Consider the following 9,304-nt stretch of genomic DNA (forward strand, 5'->3'; position numbering starts at 1 on the left):
CTAATGCTTCTCAAAACGCGATATTGCATCTCATTTCTATGTTTCATGGTAAGATGTAATATTCATTGCGAAATGTCTTGTATACATCGCATACACTTCAAGTGAACGTAAATGCGACACTTCCTTGCTAGGAAATAGCGTTTGCAGATGTCTACGTATCGTGGCATTAGAGTTCTAAATCATCGCAAAACGCGATATCGCATCTCATTTCTATGTTTCATGATAAGATATGATATTCATTGTGGAGTGTTATGTATACCTCGTATTCACTTCAAAAGAATGTAAATGCGACACTCCCTTGCTAGGAAATAGCGTCTCCAGATGTGTACGTATCGAAGTAATATAATTCTAATGCTTCTTGAATCGTGATATCGCATCTCATTTTGATGTTTCACGATAAGATATAATATTCATTGCGAAGTGTTATGTATATCTCGTACTCACTTGAGAAGAATGTATGTGCGACACATCCTTGCTAGGAAATAGCATTTGCAGATGTCTACGTATCGAAGCAATAGGGTTCTAGTGCTTCTTAAAACGCGATATCGCATCTCACTTCTATGTGTCATGATAAGATATACTCATTACGAAGTGTTATGCATTCCTCGTCTAAACTTCAAATGAATGTAAATGCGTCACTTCCTTGCTAGGAAATAGCATTTGCCGATGTCTACGTATCGAAGCAATAGGGTTCTAGTGCTTCTTAAAACGCGATATCGCATCTCACTTCTATGTGTCATGATAAGATATAATACTCATTACGAAGTGTTATGCATTCCTCGTCTAAACTTCAAATGAATGTAAATGCGACACTTCTTTGCTAGGAAATAGCGTTTGCAGATGTCTACGTCTCGAAGCAGTAGAATTCTAGTGCTTCTTAAATCGCCATATCGCATCTCATTTGTATGTTTCATGATAAGATATAATATTCATTGTGGAGTGTTATGTATACCTCGTATTCACTTCAAAAGAATGTAAATCTGACTCTTCCTTGCTAGGAAATAGCGTTTGCAGACATCTACCTATCGTAGCAATAGAGTTGTAATGCTTCTTAAGTCGTGATATCGCATCTCATTTCTATGTTCCGTGATAAGATATAATATTCATTGCGAAGTGTTACGTATACCTCGTCTACACTTTAAAAGTATGTAAATGTCACACTTCATTGGTAGGAATCAGCGTTTTCAGATGTCCACGTGTCGAAGCAACAGAGTTCTAATGCTTTTTAAAACGAGATATCGCATCTCAATTCTATGTTTCATGATAAGTTATAATGTTCATTGCGAAGTGTCAGTTATTCCTCGTATTCACTTAAATTGAATGTAAATGCGACACTTCCTTGCTAGGAAATGTCCTTTGCAGATGTCTCCGTATCGAAGCATTAGGGTTCTAATGCTTCTTAAATCGCGATATCGCATCTCATACCTATGTTTCGTGATAAGGTATAATATTCATTGTGGAGTGTTATGTATACCCCGTATTCACTTCAAAAGAATGTAAATGCGACACTTCCTTGCTAGGAAATAGCGTTTGCAGATGTCTAGGTATCGTAGCAATAGTGTTCTAATGCTTCTTAAAAAGCGATATCGCTCCTCATTTCTATAATTCATGGAAAGATATAATATTCATTGTGAAGTGTTATGTATACCTCGAATTCACTTCAAAAGAATGTAAATGCGACACTTCCTTGCTAGTGTCACGTCCGGCGAAAGAATTTTTCGTTTATCCGGAGGCTTCACGACAGGAGCCTATTTATACGGTTTTCGCTCCGCGGGAACGCGTTACGACCGGGTCCGATATTTTTGGCTTACGCGACGCGGTAAAAACAGTCGCGATATGATGGACAAGCCCTACCTTTCGCTGGCTTCAGTCTCGATACGCAGGTAGAATGTGCGTCGGGGGTCGTTGGTAGGTATCGATACAGCGATCTGTCGGTTGATGTTGACGGTGACTTTGATTAACTTCCAGCATAACGGGAAACAGCGGTCTGGATGCAGAGTAGATTCAGCCGAGACTGTGGATATTGCAGAGACGTTGGCTGCAGAGGCAGGCGAATCGGCGTTGATCGGCGTTTCGGAAAACTGTGACTGAACCGGAACGATGACGACAGGTTGCTGCGGTACGAGGACTCGGGGTGTATCTCCCAGGTATTCTCGAGCAAGTGAACGAATAAAATTCTTACGACCCGCGCGTCGTGTTCTTCGCGAACCGGATCCACGTTTCATTCACCCAGTTTTTCTGTACTTTCAGGCAATGTTCAGAAGGACAGGCGGCGGTCCGCTCTATCGCAACGTCGCAAAGCTGAGTTCTATACTCCTTCAAGGTGAACAAACGCAACCCAATTGTTGGAAGGAACACGTCGTAGAATTTGTAGATTAAGAATAATGTTTTAACGTAAGAACTAGTATATTAAGTTTAGATTTAGTAATTACTGGAATAGGAACTAGTAGAACTGGTAAAAGAACTTGTAGATTGGATTTAGTAACTAAAGTAAAATATATTCTAAGTTAAAATGTACAAAAGTGAAATTATTCTAAGTTAGAACTAGTAAAATGGAAATAGCAACGCGTAGCCTAGACCCCACATTGAGGCGGCTTGAGATGGAAGATCGATGTTAACTCTAGAAGCCCGAGGACTCGAATGTGTCTCTCGAGGCGCGTCTGGGACCTCCTCGGTTCGCGAGGCGCTACGGTCGCAGGCGCTCGTGGTAGGGTGCGCGCGGTCCAGCGAGTGGGGACTCGCGGCGCGTGGTGGGGCTAGCGGCTCGTGCCGATAGCCTGGGCGCATCTAGCGTCTAATCTTAGGAATAAGGACTTAGAATTACATGTGTGTTGCGGTGTGTTACAATTCGTGTCGAGTACTTATGTCTATGAGTATTATAGACTTATTCTAGAAATAGTACGTAGGTTCCGGCAACGCAGATTTCCTGAACTGGAAAAGTCCCTATTGCGGCGACGGACTGCGGCTTCTTCTCTCTGTTGGGCGGAATTCCTGATGAGAGGGCGACAGGGTTGCTCGTAGATGCGAGCGAGACAGCGGACCTTGCAGGTACGTCTGAGTGCGTGCGGTCGTGCGCGCGCGAATCTGCTGATTGCCGATACTTCAGGCAAGTATTGCAGGTTGCCTGTCTCCAGGGGTCGATGCTGGAGGTTACGAGGATGCTGACGTATGTAATGGGTGGCAGGCGCTACGCCTGACGTCACACTAGGAAATAGCGCTGGCAGACGCCTACGTATCGAAGCATTAGAGTTCTAATGCATCTTAAATCGTGATATCGCATCTCATTTCTATGTTTCATGATAAGATATAATATTCATTGCGAAGTGTCATGTATACCTCGTATTCACTTCAAAAGAATGTAAATGCGACACTGCATTGCTAGGAGATAGCGTTTGCAGATGTCTACGTATCGAAACAATAGAGTTCTAAGGCTTCTTAAAACGGGACACCGCATCTCATTTCTATGTTTCATGATAGGATATAATATTAATTGCGAAGTGTCATGTATACCTCGTATTCACTTCAAATGAATGCAAATGCGACAATTCCTTCCTAGGAAATAGCGTTTCCAGATGTCTACGTATCGTAGCAATAGAGTTCTAACGCTTCTTAGAACGCGAAATCGCATCTCTTTTCTATGTTTCATGATAAGATATAACATTCATTGCGGAGTGTTATGTATACCTCGTAGACACTTCAAATGAATGTAAATGCGACAATTCCTTCCTAGGAAATAGCGTTTGCTGATGTCTACGTATCGTAGCAATAGAGTTCTAGTGCTTCTCAGAACACGATATCGCATCTTATTTCTATGTTTCATGATAAGTTATAATATTCATTGCGAAGTGTCATGTATACCTCGTACTCAATTCAAAAGAATGTATTTGCGACACTTCCATGCTTCGAAATAGCGTTTGCAGGTGTCTACGTATCTTAGCAACTGAGTTCTAATGCTTCTTAAATCGCGATATCGCATCTCATTCCTATGTTTCATGATAAGATACAGTATTCATTGTGCAGTGTTATGTATACCTCGTATTCGCTTCAAAAGAATGTAAGTGCGACACTTCCTTGCTAGGAAATAGCATTGTTAAATGATTACGTATCGTAGCAACAGAATTCCAATGCTTCTTAAAACGCAATATCGCATGTCATTTCTGTGTTCCATGATAAGATATAATATTCATTGCGAAATGCCATGTATACCTCGCATACACTTCAAATGCATGTAAATGCGACACTTCCTTGCTAGGAAATAGCGTTTGCAGACGTCTATGTATAGAAGCAATGGAGTTCTAATGCTTCTTAAATCGCTATATCGCATCTCATTTCTATGTATCATGATAGGATATAATATCCATTGTGGAGTGTTATGTATACCTCGTATTCACATGAAAGGAATGTAAATGCGACACTTCCATGCTAGGAAGTAGCGTTTGCAGATGTCTACGTCTCGAAGCATTAAAGTTCCAATTCCTCTTAAAACGCGATATAGCATCTCATTTCTAGGTTTCATTATAAGATATAATATTCATTGCGAAGTGTCATGTATACCTCGTATTCACTTCAAGAGAATGTAAATGCGACACTTCCTTGCTAGGAAATAGCGTTTGCAGATATCTACGTATCGAAGCAATGGAGTCCTAGTGCTTCTTAAATCGCGTTATCGCATGTCATTTCTATGTTCCATGATGAGATATGACATCATTGCGAAGTGTCTTGTATACCTCGCATACAGTTCAAATGAATGTAAATGCGACACTTCCTTCCTAGGAAATAGCGTTGGTAGATGTCTACGTATCGAAGCAATAGAGATCTACTGCTTCTTGAAACGCCATATTGCATCTCATTTCTATGTTTCATGATAAGATATAATATTAATTGCGAGTGTCATGTATACCTCGTACTCCCTTCAAAAGAATGTAAATGCGACACTTCCTTGCTAGGATATAGCGCTTGCAGATGTCTACGTATCGAAGCAATCGAGTTCTAATGCTTCTTAAATCGCGATATCGCATCTCATTTCTATGCTTCATGATAAGATATAATATTCATTGCGATTTGTCATGTATACCTTGTATTCACTGCAAAAGAATGTAAATGCGACACTTCCTTGCTAGGAAATAGCGATTCCAGATGACTGGGTATCGAAACAATTGAGTTCTAATGCTTCTTTAAACGAGATGTCGCACCTCATTTCTATGTTTCATGATGAGATATCATATTCATTGCGAAGTGTCATGTATACCTCGCATACACTTCGAATGAATGTAAATGCGACACTTCCTTGCTAGGAATTAGCGTTTCCAGATATATACGTATCGTAGCAATAGAGTTCTAATGCTTCTTAAAACGCGATATCGCATCTCATTTCTATGTTTCATGATAAGATATAATACTCATTGCGGAGTGTCATGTATACTTCGTATTCACTTCAAAAGAATGTAAATGCGACACGTCCTTGCTAGGAAATAGCGTTTCCAGATGACTGGGTATCGAAACAATAGAGTTCTAATGCTTCTTTAAACGAGATGTCGCACCTCATTTCTATGTTTCATGATGAGATATAATATCCATTGCGAAATGTCATGTATACCTCGCATACACTTCGAATGAATGTAAATGCGACACTTCCTTGCTAGAAATTAGCGTTTCCAGATATATACGTATCGTAGCAATAGAGTTCTAATGCTTCTTAAAACGCGATATCGCACGTCATTTCTATCTTTTACGATAAGATATAGTATTCATTGCGGAGTGTCATGTATACCTCGTTTTCCTTTCAAAAGATTGTAAATGCGACACCTCCTTGCTAGGATGTAGCGTTTGCAGTTGTCTACGTATCGAAGCAATAGAGGTCCAGTGCTTCTTAAATCGCAATATCGCATCTCATTTCTATGTTTCATGATGAGATATTATATTCATTGCGAAGTGTCATGTATACCTCGTATTCACTTCAAAAGATTGTAAATGCGACACTTCATGGCTAGATAGTAGCGTTTGCAGATATCTACTTATCGGATCAATAGAGTTCTAATGCTTCTTAAAACGCGATATCGCATCTCATTTCTATGCTTCATGATAAGATATAATATTCATGGTGGAGTGTTATGTATACCTCGTATTCACTTCTAAGAATGCAAATGCGACACTTCCTTGCTAGGAAATGGCGTTTGCAGATGTCTACGCATCGTGGCAATAGAGTTCTACTGCTTCTTAAAACGGGATACCGCATCTCATTTCTATGTCTCATGATAAGATATGATATTCATTGGGAAATGTCATGTATACATCGTATTCGCTTCAAACGAATGTAAATGCGACACTTCCTTGCTGGGGAATAGCGTTTGCGCATGTCTACGCATCATAGCAATAGTACTCTAATGCTTCTTAAAACGCGATATCGTATCGCATTTCTATCGTACATGATAAGATATAATATTCATTGCGAAGTGTCACTTATACCTCGCATACACCTCAAATGAATGTAAATGCGACACTTCCTTGCTAGGAAATATTCTTTTGCAGATGTCTACGTAACGAAGAAATAGAGGTACAGTGTTTCTTAAAACGGGATATCGCATCTCATTTCTATGTTTCATCATTAGATATAATATTCATTGTGGAGTGTTATGTATACCTCGTATTCACATCAAAAGAATGTAAATGCGACACTTCCTTGCTAGGAAATAGCGTTTGCAGATGTCTTCGAATCGTAGCAAAGGAATTCTAATGCTTCTTAAAACGAGATTTTGCATCTCACACCTATGTTTTACGATAAGATATAATATTCATTGCGGTGTGTCATGTATACCTCGTTTTCACTTCAAAAGAATGTAAATGCTACACTTCCTTGCTAGAAAGTAGCGTTTGCAGATGTCTACGTATCGAAGCAATAGATTTCTAATGCTTCTTAAATCGCCATATCGCATCTCATTTCTATGTTTCGAGATAAGATATAATATTCATTGCGGAGTGTTGTGTATACCTCGTATTCACTTCAAAAGATTTTAAATGCTACACTTCCTTGCTAGGAAATAGCGTTTGCAGATGTCTACGTATCGTAGCAATAGCGTTCTAATGCTTTTTAAATCGCGATAACTCATCTCATTTCTATGTTTCATGATAAGATATAGTAATCATTGTGGAGTGTTAGGTATACCTCGTATTCACTTCGAAGGAATGTAAATGTGACTCTTCCTTGCTTGGAAATAGCGTTTGCAGATGTCTACGTATCGTAGCAATAGAGTTCTAATGCTTCTTAATTCGCGACATCGCATCTCACTTATATGTTTCATGATAAGATATAGTATTCATTGCGAAGTGTCACTTATTCCTCGCATACGCTTTAAATGAATGTAAATGCGACACTTCAATGCTAGGAGAAAGCGTTTGCAGATGTCTACGTAACGAAGCAATAGAATTCTAATGCTTCTTAAAACGGGATATCGTATCTCATTTCTATGTTTCGTGATAAGGAATAATATTCATTTCGAAGTGTCATGTATACCTCGTATTCACTTGAAAAGGATGCAAATGCGACTCTTCTTTGCTAGGAAATAGCCGTTGCAGATGTCTACGTATCGAAGCAATAGAGTTCTAATGCTTCTTATAACGAGATGTCGCATCTCAATACTATGTTTTATAATAAGATATAATATTCATTGCGAAGTGTCATGCATACCTCGTTTTCCTTTCAAAAGATTGTAAATGCGACACCTCCTTGCTAGGATGTAGCGTTTGCAGTTGTCTACGTATCGAAGCAATAGAGGTCCTGTGCTTCTTGAATCGCAATATCGCATCTCATTTCCATGTTTCATGATGAGATAGAATATTCATTGCGATTTGTCATGTATACCTTGTATTCAGTGCAAAAGAATGTAAATGCGACACGTCCTTGCTAGTAAATAGCGTTTCCAGATGTCTACGTATCGAAACAATAGAGATCTACTGCTTCTTAAATAGCGATATCCCAACTCATTTCTATATTTCGTGATAAGATATAATATTCATTGTGGATTGCTATGTATACCTCGTATTCGCTTCAAAAGAATGTAAATGCGACACTTCCTTGCTAGGAAATAGCGTCTGAAGATGTCTAAGTATCGTAGCAATAGAGTTCTAATGATTCTCAAAACCCGATATCGCATCTCATTTCTATGTTTCATGATAAGATATAATACTCATTGCGAAGTGACATGTATACCTCATATTCACTTCAAAAGAATGTAAATGCGACACTTCCTTGCTAGGAAATAGCGTTTGCAGATGCTGACGTATCGTAGCAATAGAGTTCTAATGCTTCTTAAAACGCGATATCGCATCTCATTTCTATGTTTCATGATAAGATATAATATTCATTGCGATGTGTCATGTATACCTTGTATTCACTGCAAAAGAATGTAAATGCGACACTTCCTTGCTAGGAAATAGCGATTCCAGATGACTGGGTATCGAAAGAATTGAGTTCTAATGCTTCTTTAAACGAGATGTCGCACCTCATTTCTATGTTTCATGATGAGATATAATATTCATTGCGAAGTGTCATGTATACCTCGCATACACTTCGAATGAATGTAAATGCGACACTTCCTTGCTAGGAATTAGCGTTTCCAGATATATACGTATCGTAGCAATAGAGTTCTAATGCTTCTTAAAACGCGATATCGCACCTCATTTCTATCTTTTACGATAAGATATAGTATTCATTGCGGAGTGTCATGTATACCTCGTATTCCTTTCAAGAGATTGTAAATGCGACACTTCCTTGCTAGGAAGTAGCGTTTGCTGATGTCTACGTATCGAAGCAATAGTGTACTAAAGCTTCTTAAATCGCGATATTGCATATCATTTCCATGTTTCATGATAAGATATAATATTCATTGCGAAGTGTCATGTATACCTGGCACACACTTCAAATGAATGTAAATGCGACACTTCTTTCTAGAAAATTACGTTACCAGATGTCTACGTATCGAAGCAATAGAGATCTAATGCTTCTTAAAACGCGATATCGCCACTCATTTCTATGTTTCATGATAAGGTATAATATTCATTACGAAGTGTTATGTACTCCACGTCTACACTTCAAATGAATGTAAATGCGACACTTCCTTGCTAGGAAATAGCGTTTGCAGATGTCTACGTATCGAAGCCAATTCTGTTCTAATGCTTCTTAAATCGCGATATCGCATCTCATTTCTGTGTTTCATAATAAGATATAATATTCATTGCGAAGTGACATGCATACCTCGTATTCACTTCAAAAGAATGTAAATGCGACTTTCCCTTGCTTGGAAATAGC

This window comes from Xylocopa sonorina, unplaced genomic scaffold (assembly GCF_050948175.1).
Source record: "Xylocopa sonorina isolate GNS202 unplaced genomic scaffold, iyXylSono1_principal scaffold0048, whole genome shotgun sequence".
Classification (NCBI taxonomy): domain Eukaryota; kingdom Metazoa; phylum Arthropoda; class Insecta; order Hymenoptera; family Apidae; genus Xylocopa; species Xylocopa sonorina.